Genomic DNA, 13550 nt, shown 5'->3' with positions numbered 1-13550 from the left:
TAATTTTTAAATGATAAAAAAATGTGGAGATATTATTTTAATAGCTGTTTAGTCCACTGAGCACTGCTAAATTGAAAAAGACTTGTTATTTTCCTCCAGCCTGCCCTCCAGTCACTGATAAAGAGCATTACCCTCTCTCAATGTTTCCTGGAAATCCCATTTAAGTTTTCAAACTTCATTTTAAGGAGTTTGATCGCACTTAATGTTTTTACTTCCTTTCCCACAGTATTTGCCCTTCAAATCCCTAACAATAGTCAACTCCATAAAAATATTTCAAAAAAGCACTTCATACAAGGTTTGTAGAATTCACCAAGTACCCAGATCTCATGAACTAGGAGGAGACCCTTGGTATGGTAATCTTTTGGCAAACCAATGGCAACCACCTGAAGCCAACTGTAAATTTAGATTTAACAGAGGAATTGGAAGATTGGCTTTTACCTAAATCTTGAAATGAATTAAACATCCCTGAAGATTGGTCGTTTTTCAGATGGAGTCTTTTATAGTTATATATTTCACATATATTGTTTTTCCTGGAACTAGAATAAGATATGTGAAAATACCACAAGAAACACTTTTATTTGTGATATTTCCAATCCAGTTGGCAAGAGAAAGTAAAGACACATCATAGGAAAATTTATTCTTATGAGATTTCCAGCACAGATTTGCATCCTCCAGAAAAACATAGACATTTAAACTGGAGCCTCCAGACCTTTCGCCATTCACCCCTTAGTATGGTACTGTGTCCTCTGTCACTTCTGTATACTTGTGATTGTTTAATGGGCAGGTGGATATTACACAATAAGTAGCCTCAAAAAAAAAACCCCAACCAAAAAACTGACTGAAAAAATTCAGTACAGATCCAAGCCAATTTTATCAACTTGGGATAAAAGGTTTTGGTATTCAGAGTATGTTTTAGAATGCAAAATGCAAAAAGAAGACAGCTTTTATCCATTGCTACAAATAATCCCTGCTTCCCCCTGACAATAGTTCAACTACCTTATACTAATGTTTTTCTATAATCAAGTTTAGGATGAGACCTAGTCATTCAAAGTTGAAGGAACATAAAATTGAGTCTTTTCTAGGCTTAGGACTTCCCTCTAATGATTTAGTTTGCATTTAAGGGCCCTGCACTACTGATGGAATCAACCTTCAACAACCGAAAAAAAAAAAAAAAACAACTTACCTACCAGCTCATTATTCAAAATGAAACCAAAGTCACCATTATACTGATCATGGACTTTATATCATGAGACAACCATAATTCATTTATTCATTCAACATATACTACTGAATGCCTTAATCTGTGCCAAGTGCTGGGCTATTGCTTTATAATTCGCAAATTTTTACAAAGATTTTACTCCCAGCTAATTAAGAAGAAATACTACTAGGCTCCAGGTTGGAGAGGGTGGGGGGAAAAAAGAAATACTAGCTACTAGTATAAACGTCTCCACCAACATCACGCAACTGCAACACTATCATCTCCTTCATAGAACCAATCTCCCTGTATCCACTTGTTACCCTCTACACTCTGCTCTCTACAAACCCAACAACAATTATAGTTCTAAAATGTAAATCAGATCATATTGTTTCCTGTTGAAAATACTCTAAATCAGTAGCTCACAACTATGGATAATTTTGTCCCTCCAAGGACATTTGACAACATCTGGACACATTTTTAATTGTTACAATTGGGGGTGAATGCTACTGGCATCTGGTAGGTAGAGGCCAAATGCTGGTAAACACCCTGCATGCACAGCACAGTCTCCACGACAAAAGACTACCTGGTCTACATGTTAATAGTGCTGTGGTTGAGAAACCCCGGTCGAAATCCAAATTCTCTCCCCTGATTTGCAAGCTCACATTGTCTTGCTCCAGCCTCCCTCTTTTTTGCTTTCCCCCTTGTTACACTCTCCATTGCACATTATGCTCCAGCCAGTCAGACTATAATTTGTATTCCTTGAACAGACCAAACCAATCTGTACCTCAGGACTCTTTAACTTGCTAATCACTGGTTCCTCTTCCTAGGATGCTCTACCAAAACTCTGCATGCCTGTCTTCTCAACAGTTGGATGTCTATTCAAATGTCATTTCAAGGAACTACATGTATCTCAGCCTCAACTGAGTCTCAATGTCATCACTATTTTATTTCCATCTATGTAGTTGACACTCTGAATTTACCTTGTTCTTTTATGTCATGAGCTCCCCTTAGAATGTAGGTGCTAAGAGGAGCCAGTCTTATTCACTCTTCTGTTCCCTGGATCTGGAACTGTTGCTCCCACTCTTCATCATCTGCAGGGCCCAGTTATAAAGATAAAACACAGGGAAAAAGGGTGATAAAGGAAATTGTAAAACTGTCAAAAAATGAAAAGAAAATGGGTGCAAATAGATAATTTCTAAACTAGAGGAAGTAGTAGCAGGTAATTTTAGTGCTTGCTTCATTTTTGTTTAGGGTACTGTTTTAACTGTTTTAAATGGATTAACTCATTTAATCCTTACACACCACCACTCCCTAAAAAAAAAAACTACTACATTAGCATTATTACTGTCCTGATGTCAAACATAAAGAATGGCAGCACAGAGAGGTTTCATAATTTGCTCAGGCTCATGTAGCTGTTGAGTGGTGGTGCTGGAATTTAAACATGGCACTCTGCCTCTACAGCCCTGTTCTCCTGAGCACCATACCCCATGTCAGGCAAAAAACTGCCTGCTTAGAAAAATTAAAAAGTGGAACCTAATTAAACTTAAAAGATTTTGTACAGCAAAAGAAATCATCAACAAAACGAAAACTTACGTACAGAATGGGAGAAAATATTTTAAACGAAGCAATCGACAAGGGGTTAATTTGCAAAATACAAAAACAGCTCATACAACTCACTATCAAAAAAACAATCCAATCAAAAATGGGCAGACAACTTGAATAGATATTTTTCCAAAGAAGACATACAGATAGCTTACAGGCTCATGAAAATATCAACACTGCTATTATTAGAGAAATGCAAATCAAAACCAAAATGAGGTATCACACTAGTCAGAATGGCTCTCATCAAAAAGTATGCAAATAACAAATGTTGAAGAGGCTATGAGAAAAGGGACTCCTTGTACACTGTTGGTGGGAATGTAAATCGGTGCAGCACTATGGAGAACAGCATGAAGGTTTCTTAAAAAACTAAAAATAGAACTACCACGTAATCCAGCAATTCCACTCCTGGCTATGTATTCAGAAAAAACCCCACTAAATTTGAAAAGATATATGCACCACAATGTTCATAGCAGCACTGTTGACAATAGCCAAGACACCCAAATGCTCGTCAACAGATGACTGGATTAAGAATATGTGGTATACGCGCGCACGCGCGCACACACACACACAGACACAGAAAGTGGAATATTACTCAGTCATAAAAAAAGGAATGAAATAATGCCATCTGCAGCAATGTGAATGGACCTGGAGATTATCATACTAAGTGAAGTAAGTCAGACAAAGACAAATATCATGTGATATCACTTATATGTGGACTCTAAAAAAAATGACACAAATTAACTTATTTTATAGAACAGAAACAGACTCACAGACATAGAAAAACTTGTGGTTACCAAAGAGGAGAGGGAAGGGGGGAAGGACAAATTAGGGGTATGGAATTAATAGGTACAAAGTACTATATATAAAATAGATAACTAACAAGAATTTATTATATTGCACAAGGAATTGTACCTATTATTTTGTAATAATCTATAATGGGTAACAATTGGCAAAAAACACTGAATCACTATGTTCTACTCCTGAATACAATACTGTAAATCAACTGTACCTCAATAAAAAAAATTTTTTAACTGCTTAGGTCCACAGGATTCAGTGGGCTCACTTTTCATTTCTTTCTCCTTTATTCTTTCACATTCTTTCATGTTCTCTTTGAAGTCACTGAAGCTATGGAAATAAAGGGAGCAGAAGAACTGGGAAAAATAATGGACATAAAGAAAAGAGTGGATTCAAAGACTTAGTACAGGGACAGTTACACCAGTTTATATGTAAACTAGTACCAACACATGCTTAAAATGTATGTGAAAGGAGCAACTTCTAACAAACATGAGAAACACTATGGTATGCTAGTCCTGATGCCCATGCTTCAGTACCCATTTCTCTTGAACGTGCTTTATGATGAGATCTTAATGAGCTTCACTAAATAGTTCTCTTTTTAAATGAGTGAAAATATATACCTACTTTATCCTGGTTTGCTTTGAAGTAAAGAGTCCAATAAAGAGTCTCCACCATGTTTTGAAATGAGAATATAAATCCCCCACCAGCACAGAGCACAGTGGCAAATGAATGTCTAAGTGTTCTCCTTTTTCAAATTCTTGCTTTTCATTCTTAAAACAATGCTACAGTATTAGGATGTCCCTATCCCAAGGGTCCAACATACTATATTTAAAACACGTGGGTTTATTTGTCAGGGCTCTTCATATCCTCTCTTCATATTAACAGGAAGCAGGGCTCAAAGTCTCTGATCCCTGTAATATTATTATGGCCAGAGGAGAAAACCTGGGGAAATAGTTGTCCCAGCGGTTGTCAGGCCACATATTTTATCTTGCAAATGTTGGCAGTGAGTTCAGCTTACCATTCACAGATAATGTGTATTGAAGCAATCATATTAATGATGAGTAGACATTGCTTCCTCCTTACACAAACAGACCAGTTACTGAAAGGCTTTGTTCCTGAAACTTCTGTGTTCCTTGAAGTTTACTATCTCAGCACAGCAGTTCCCTCAGCACCTTTCTATCTCCATGTCTAAAGCTTCAATCAATGTTTCATCTCTGTGATTAAGTACCAAACTACCAACCCTGCCAAAAAGTGGCTGAGCGGGTCCCTGCTAGTTTGCCAATATATGACTGTGTGAGTGTGTGTGTGTGTGATGACTAGGAATGATTTTTGAAGTATTGAATAAGCATGAGATACCTCAGCTAATCCCTCTACTTCAAAAATATATTACCTCTAGAATTCACTTAATAATAGTTTAGAGGAGACACCAGGCCGAGGAGATAGAGAACACTATCTCACTGCTAAACAAAGTATTTGCAGGTTACTACTCTTGCAGCTAGAATACTCCTAAAACTGGGATGCCCATATAGTTTTTAAATGATTAGTAAGTAAAATAGAGGTGCTAAAGGAGGTACTAGAAGGCTCTGCTTTGTCATGAACTTTTAAATAATCTAGAAACATTCTATGCCAAAATATACGTTTGTATATGTATATATACACATACACAAAAACACACATACATGAATACATAAAACATACAAATAGTCATGTGATTCACTTTTTAAACATTATCATGCTGATAAAATGGGCTTAATATTTTTTAACATTAAATTGAAATATTTTCACTGCTGGTAGTCTCTAATGCTTGGGGAAAATGGAACCCAGCCTCAGAGAAAGAAGTTGTTATAGACTGAATATTCTACTCCCCCAAATTCATATATCGAAACTAACCCCCAAGGTGTTGGTGTTTGGGGTGGGGGTGGGCCTTTGTCAGGTGATTAGGTTATGAGGGCTCAGCTCTCATAAATGGAATTAATGCTTTTATAAAAGGGACCCTGCAGAGCTCCCTAGCCCCTTCCACCATATGAGGTTATAGTGAGAAGATGGTCATCTATTGGAAGCAGACCCTCATAAGACACCAAATCTGCTGACACTTTGTTCTTGGACTTCTAGCCTCCAGAACCATGAGAAATAAATGCAGGTTGTTTATAAACCACCCAGGCTATGGCATTTCATTCTAGCAGCCGTGCAGAGTAAGACAGAAGTCAATATTAAGTCTCACTCTGTTTTATTCAAATAGCAGACTCCTGTACAGCATATATGGATTCATCTTAAAATATTTCATTGTAAGTCACAGTGTAGCATGGGAAGACAATATGACAGAGAAATCTCTGCTGAGCTGGGGAAAAAGGAGTCAAGAGGAATAGACAGAAAGGGAGACAAAGAGGCAATGTCCTTGTTTTCCTTTTCCCAGACAGGCAGGTACCTGTGATGGAAAGGTTTGGTCGAATCACCTGAACTCACTTAGTGGAAAGCCTGAGGTTAGCAGCTTGCCATCCCCTCCACCCCTCCACTTCCCTGGAGTAAGCCTAGGAAGCCTTCTGCCTCTCTGAGAGGCCAGCCTTCACAGGGCGCTATGTGACAATGGCGTCAGAGCAGCAGAAAGGAAGTGTCCCCAAGAGGCATGTAGGCAGTCAATTCCACAAAGCTCTGAAAACCGAAAGTGCTTTTCAGAACGCGTCTGATGGCAAAATGTGACTAAACTAACACAAAGCGATTTATAATTTATATTATTTACCCACCTACAGTAATGTGATGACGCTACGCTGGCTGTACATGATATACAGATGATATGCAGTCTATGCACCTAGTGCCTTTCTAAAATGTAGAAATATGTGCAGGTTTCAAAACATACCTGGCCCCAATGGTTTCAGATAAGGGAGATGGGACCGTATGGAAAACTGAGAGTGATTTTACAGGCTCTTCTTCAGTAGTACTTGTATGCATTCCTGACAAATCCTGTATCCTGCAAAATCATTCACTTAAAGTAATAGGCTCATGGGGACAATAAAGTTGCAATCATTCAAATTATATGCAAGTTTGTGAACAGAGGAGTAACAAAAATAATTGAGCTAATTGGCAAAAATAATAAATAACAGTAAATATAAATATCTTATGATCTCAGCAGGCTGCAGGCTGCCTCAGGGGATGCTAAAAGTACACAAAAATATTGAGATGGGATACAGAACAGGGGGAGCTCTGAGAACAGGTGAAATGCAGCTTGCTGGGAGCTCAGAGTCCTGCAAAATGAAGAATGACCCTCTCTGAGGAGGGAGCCCACAGCACAAGAGCTCATTTTGAATTTTCATGAAATAGAGCTTAAAGGGCTCCTGTCTGTAGAAGCTGAGTTGAAGGAGTTCCTTTCCTGCTGAAAGTTCTACTTCTACTTCTGTTGTTCTGGCTTCTTTTGCCATAGGAAAACTGCAACAAAATTTCACTTTAATCTGATGTTATTCTGTTATTTACCAATCACAGACTCAACTGTATTTAAGATCACAGCCATTGGAGTCAGACTGACTAGGACTGAACCCTACCTAGCTGAACACAGTAAAGGGAAAAAAAAGATGTAAAGCCTGCCCACAATACTGACCTCAAGGAGCTCACAATCCAGCCAGAACAAGAGTCCAGTAAGATGCTACACTAGAGCTATGGTAAGTGACAGCTATGAAAAATGAATGAAAACATCTCCCTAGACTAAGACTTGACTGGAATAGTGAAGCTGTGGCCAGGCCTAGAAGAATCAGCAAGCCATAATTTGTAATCCCTTTTACTGTGAGACTGCTGAGACATAAGAAGAAAAATACTGAATTTGTACTTAATCAGCTGCTTCTCCTTGGAGAAACCACTTCACTTTTCTGGGCCTTTATTAGCAAAAGCCACTTAACATTTTGTTAGTGAAATCAGATAAAATGAGATGCTAGAGGTGCAAACACATTGAGGAGAGGGCTCCACAAAGGTGAATTAAAAAGCTAAGGTTTCCTGGGTGCTTTCTAAAGCCAAGCACTTGTCCAAGTGCTTTACATAGATGCTTCCTTTAATCCTCTGCTACATGTGTTCTGTTACAAACCTGCATCTTCACAGATGAAAAACTGAGGGAGAAAGGGGTTAAAGGGTTAAACAAACTGGCCTAGGTAAGCCCCAGATGACAGCCCAGGAAGAGTATGAGTTAAGAGCCTGGACTCTTTAACAGCTGCTAGTTTTTTCCTGGCAGTAGTGGACACTTGAAAATAACAAAGCTATATTTAAAATTATATTCTTTCTTCATTAAGTTATAACTGATTTACAATGTTGTGCTAGTTTCTGGTTATACATATATATTATTTTTCATATTCTTTTTCATTATAGGTTATTACAAGATATTGAATATAATTCCCTGTCTGTACCATAGGACCTTGTTGTTTATCTGTTTTATGCACAGGAGTTTGTATCTGCTAATCCCAAACTCCTAATTTATCCCTCTCCCACCTCTTTTCCTTTTGGTAATCATAAGTTTGTTTAAAAATTGTATTCTTCAATTCAAATTGTTTTTATTACTCGAAGAACCTTTCTCCTTTCTTTCAAAATATTAAGATTTTCCTGTTTCTACAGCATTAATTCCTGGTAGCAGTCATTTTCTCCTGAATCAGTACACTTGCCTTCAATAATTTAAAACTCAAGTAGTATAACTGTATCAGCATCCTCAAAGTCAAGTGACAGATGGCAGTTACAGGCCATTCTACAATCCATGATGTTCGTACAATGTGAACTTTCGCACAAAAAATTTGAAACTCTAACTCAACTTCCACACCCAGTAGGGGTCTTCCCTAACTACATGATAAAGGTTGGCACCAAGGTGCTGTATGATTAGGTCCATTCTAATCACTGGAGTTAAGGCAGGGCTTCAGCTACCTCAGCTAAAGGTGCATGTTGCACCAGCTAAGTCAAGGATGAGCAGACCCTAGACTTTTGCGTCTTCCTCATATCCCTTTGTTGAACTGAAGGCACCTCTGGGAAGCTGCATCCATCACTGCCTTTATGAAGCACCTTGAATGTAGACATTATCTCTATCATCAACCTCACCTCATGGAACATCATTTTCTGCTTATTATCTGTTACCACTACAAGATGAACTTTTTAGGGGCAAGGGCTATGGATCCCCAGCACAAGCACAGTGCATAAGACGAAGTACTTGCTCAGGTGCTGAATATAATATGGACACTAACATTGTCTACAATAAAAATATTTATTTTAATATTACAGTGTTTTCATATGTTGTATGATCATGAATCATCTACAAGAACAGTAATAACTAGATGGTAGCATGACAAAACTGAGCATTTCCATAGAGTCATACATTTATAATGCTTGAAAGGACCTTGGAGATCATCATTTTTTTTAAACAAATTAGGTCCAGAGATGTTAGATGGTCTTCCCAATAGCTGGAAGTCAAGCTAGATCTTGAAAGTTCCTACCTAACATTTTATTTTCCTACTACATCCTAAACAAGGATGTAAGTCATTTTAGCTAAAGAAGAGCTTTTGGAATAAAGTCAAATTGGAGACTTATCATTAGGAATGTTCAGGACTCATAAGTGGACATGTATATTTTTATGTATGGATGGATGCAAGGCAGCGTCTCTAATAGAAGAAAGCAGATTGTGGGAAATAGTCAATAAAGGGAAGCATAACATATATGACTCTTGACCTCTCTTTGTATGTTTTAGAAATCAAAGTCATCTGGAAGGATTACATAAAGGAAAAAGCAGTGCTTCCCAAACTTGCATGTGACACAATATGCTTACATGATAATAGATGCATGGCAAACACTGAGGTAAATGGACACTTCATCTCCGGTACAAGGTAAGTGTCTCAGGGGCTCCAGCTGCCCTTGAGTTACCTTGAGGGCTAAGACCAACAGTAGCTTGTAAACCTGTAACCCATTCTTTCCAGTTGGTCTACTACTGAGTAGAACAAAATAGAGCTTTAAGGAATTAAGGCTTGAGTTCAAACTCTAAGAAAACAAAGGAAAATTCTGCACAATAATAATAAACTGGCTATATAAACCCTCAAGAAAGGAAAGTAATCCCATCTCCCATCTACCTTTTATATACACTGCTAACCAAAACTTTCATTCAAACTCATGAGCTCTTTCCCTATCACTTTAGCACTAAGTCTGTCACTTCACAAAAAAAAGGCTGTATCCTATATGAGAGTTTTTTGGTCACATGGAAGAATTTCTGAACAAGGACATTCCTGGATCAGTCTGAACCCACAGGTAATGATGAGTGATGAATATCCTTGGCATGAATACCACATATCCCTTTGCAAGCTTTTTATTTTGCAAGCTGTCCGTACTGCAGCATGAAAACTTCTATTAGATTCCCCTGAGCTATGAAGCAGGTAGAAGATTTTAGCAGCCCTGAACACAAGGCAGCCCACAAAAATATGGATTCAACTACAGGAAATAATAGACAGTCACCATTGTAAACTATTTTATGCCTGGAGCCAACCCACAAAACTAATGTAATAATAGAGATTCTAAGTTAAAGCTGGAAATTGCTACCCAGGTCAGGCTATCCCTGGAGCCCAGATAGGATTACTTTGGGTGCATTCTGGAACCCCACAGCTGGTCTAGGTTTTCATTGTCTCATATAATGGACTTTCACTATTTCCTTTAATAATCCTCAACCCCCTGCCTTGGATTGGATAGTCAGTCTGAATTTATCTTTTCTCAATTTTAATTTTTCATTCCTCCTTTATTTCAGACAAGGCTTAAAAAAAAATTCCCATATCCCTGTGGAATTATATCTAGATTTTATTTCTTAGTTCTTACCTTTTTGCAGCTCTTGCCTTTGTTTCTTTGATACATTGGTCATTTTTGTCTGAAATCTGGCCAACTTGTCAAATTCCCTCAGGTAATTCTGAAATCCAGAATAGATGCATTAAAATAGACAGAACAGTTGATTGGTCAGGGTGCTGGAGCATAAATCTGCTCTCCATTCTACTATTCACATGTTTATTAAGAGAAAAGAAATGACTTTGGTGCTATATGTCTTGGTTTTTCTGTTCATAAAATCTAAAATAATACTTTTGTGGTTTCTCCCAGCCTCCTGTGACAATAGATTTTCTCTGAAATAAAAACAATTTCCTATTAATCTGGTATTGTAAGGATGCAAACTAATTTTTTGCTAGTTCTGTGCTGAGTCATGACAAATGAAGTAATAGTGTTGTTTTCATCTTTATGCCGTCTTTTAACTCCGCCAACCCATATTTCCATGCACCAGTCTTAAAGAGTTTGCTCTCAATGGCAGGAATTGCTCAGATGCAATTGTTTGAGCAATTGATGTGAAATAAATTATCTTACTTGCAGAAAGAAAGAAGGATAATGCTTACAGGCCTACTCAGACCAAGGAAATAGTACTCCTGTCTATAGTGGTTTCAATTTGAGTTCCACTCCATTTACAGTCAGTTATGGAATGAAAATCTATCAATTTATAGTGCATAAGTAATCTTTCCTTTCCAGTGCTAGAAACGAAATGTCTACTAAACGTAGCAGTTATTGAGGAAGAAAACATTATGCCAGTAAACATAACAGAATGTCATATCTCACACAAAATAATCTGTTTTAAATTCCCTTTATCCAGACACATTAAAATAGCAACAAAAAATTTTTCATTTTTGATGAAAGATTATCCCCTAGTTAGACTCAAACATCCTAGTAAGTAAAGCTGTTTTTTAGAATTTGGGGTTTTTTGGTTGTTGGTGGGGTTTTTGTTTGTTTGTTTAGAATTTTTTTTAGAAGTGTATTTGTTTGGGTCCTCTAAAGAGCATGAGTTCTCTGGGAAGCATGTATCAAGACGGTATTAGATGTGTAAGGTATTCAGTCTCTAAGACAGCCACCCGTGATTCCCACCTCGTGTTCATGCTTGTGTAATCCTTAAGTGTGGGCTGGCCAAGTGACTTGTTTTTAACCAGTAGAACTGGACAGGTAATGAGATGTCATTTCTGTGATTAAGCTACCAAGTGTTGTGACTTCCATTTTATAGAAGTCTCTCTCTTTTTTTCTTTCTAGATTTGATGAAGCAAGCTATCATGGTGGGAACACTTATGAGGCAAAGGACTAAGGAAGGCCTCTACCCAACAGTCAGAAATGAACTGAAGTCCTCAGTAGAACAGCCCACAGAAACTAAATCCTGTAAACCCTTCTGTAGTTGAACTTCAGAGGAGACTCAGCACCGGTTCACACTCTGACTTCAGCCATATAAGACACCCTGAAGCAGAGGACCTGGCCAAGCCACACCCATATCCCTGACCCACAGTAACTGTGAGATAATAAGTGCATGCTGTTATAAAACAGTAAGTTTTGGGATAATTTGTTACACAGCAATATATGACTAATACAACGTGCAGGTAATATGTTGGGGAAGAAAGCAGAAGGAGGCAAGGAGAGCCTTCTAACTATTATGGGGGTCTGACATATAATAAAGGATAGAAAGAAGGAAGGAGAATTGGGCTGCAAGAGTTTGGACTGCAGTATAATCCAAGGAAAGTTTCCCATTGGAAGATGGGAATGATCCTGCCTTGGTACACTTCCCATGCTCAGTCATTGGTTGAGAGCACTCTGAAAGAATTGTAGTGACACAAATGTGGTGGTGAATCTAGAAGGGTAGCATCTGGAGCCCCACAGCAGAAGATCTGACTTGGGTATTTACATGCTGCAGACAAGAAGCAAACTAATAACACAATAGTAGAAAGAAAAGAGAAATTATAGTGCTTTTTAAAATCATATCATGTAAGATGCTCCTGTAGCCTGTTCCACCTTGTCAGTTGTATTGCCCAGGGAGGGGAGGGAAACAGCTGTTAAGGAGCAAGAGGACTTGAGGAAGTAGGAGCATCAGTGCTATCACCACTTCTGTGCATCCCCCTCACTGATGTCTCACTTGCTGGGTCTACAGCCTCTATCATTTTCGTTTGGAAAGCTCTTGCTTTCTTGAGTAGGGGATATAGGCTGACTGCAATCTCATTCAAAGGAGTCTTTTTAAAAATAAGATGTTTCTTTAAAGACAAAAAAAGAAGGAATAAAGGGATAGGAAGAAAAATGTGACTTGACTGAGGAAAAATAAGACACAAAGGCAGACAGAGAGAAATACCAACATGTCTTTTATGTCTTTGGATAATTACTGAGCATATTTCAGTAAGCATGAGATTGTCTTTTATTTATAATAAGACAGAAATATATCATGTATGTGAGGAAGCTGAACATGACTGTCAACAACTTTTCAATTAACTTTGAAGTGCTTACATTTATTAACCAGAATAAAAAAAAAATGATCCAGTTCATAATCAAAGTTTTAGACTCACTGTGCCAGACTGCCATAGAGGAATACTGAAAAAAGGGCCAGGGGTTTCATAGAAGTAGAAAGATTAGAGAAGATGAATTATATGAGACCAGAGAATCTACCAGTTAACTGTGCTCCCAGGAGGGACTAAAAGACCTTCCCTTCACTAAGGCATCATTGAGAAACTCAAGAGGCTGTTTTCTGTGGGCCAGGAGTGAAAGTAGGATATGCTTCCATGGGATTTCCATGGGGCCCTCTAATGTCAGTATGTACGACATGATTTCAGAATAGCCAAGGCCCTGTTTCAGCACTCAACAATTAGAGGCAACACGGACGTAATTACTGTAATGGGTGGCAAGGCCAGAATGACAGTCAGGAGCCCTTGACCACTGGAATCTATGGCAATGGCTAAAATATGACCCTGTCTTGTTCCCAGAGGCAAGACAGATGAGCAGTCAGTGAAAATGTTGCTCATCCTATATAAACATAAGAGATCAAGTGCTGGTGAGCAAAAACCAATGTCAACCACCAGATGGGAAAACCATGGTTCCTTACCCAGCTCTGTTTCTGAACCACTCAACTGAAAGGAAGTCCTGAGAAAGGACTCTACTTGGAAGCTCACTCAGCTACAAGCCAAAA

The sequence above is a fragment of the Camelus bactrianus genome, chromosome 2, assembly GCF_048773025.1.
Source record: "Camelus bactrianus isolate YW-2024 breed Bactrian camel chromosome 2, ASM4877302v1, whole genome shotgun sequence".
NCBI classification, from domain to species: Eukaryota; Metazoa; Chordata; class Mammalia; order Artiodactyla; family Camelidae; genus Camelus; species Camelus bactrianus.
This window is presented reverse-complemented; position numbering follows the sequence as displayed.